Here is a 731-nt window from a genome sequence, read left to right on the forward strand (position 1 = left end):
CCTAGCATGAGCTGTCCAAGTAGGAGGTGGCTTCTTGCAGCCAACTTTGACTTCTCCCTTGTACCACATGGAGCCATATGTGACTTATAAGAGTTATAAATATCTTTTGTAAAGTTCTAAGGACTTATAGGACGTGTTGGAGGCTTAAGGTTGAAGGAATTGAGTGCTAAAATGACAACCATCCCAAGCGCGAGGTGTTCAAGCATGAGGTGGTCACTTGTAGCAAAATCTGATTTTATATCTATCTTTCCAGGCACAAACCAAGTATCCTCGGCTTATTTTGACACGTTTGCAATCCATTTTGCTTGTCCTAAGATCCCAAAGTATTTCATAGAACTAATTCCTCAACCGTTCATTTAATTTCTTACCCGATTCTCAACCGATTTCAACAATTCGCACCTCAATATTTATAATGTCGTATAAGACATTTATTATTACGTTGTGATAATGTCACTTCATCCCTCATGTCCCAAATATGTGAATTACCTATCTAGGGTTTAAGGTGACCTCGATTAGCCGAATGGAAAGTTTGAACCTTCGTTGATACAAATTTTCGGCCTTTCAAATATTACATTACTTACCAAGCCAATCTCCAACATTTAGTTAATCTAACTTTCTATCATAGCTCAATATAAAATTCACCACCTAGATCGAAGAGTCAAAGGTTATCACCATGTAAAGATTTTAAAGCCTTGATGATCAAATGCATCGTTTTAAGAGAAGGCAATCAG

Source organism: Olea europaea, unplaced genomic scaffold, assembly GCF_002742605.1.
Source record: "Olea europaea var. sylvestris unplaced genomic scaffold, O_europaea_v1 scaffold8, whole genome shotgun sequence".
Taxonomy (NCBI): domain Eukaryota; kingdom Viridiplantae; phylum Streptophyta; class Magnoliopsida; order Lamiales; family Oleaceae; genus Olea; species Olea europaea.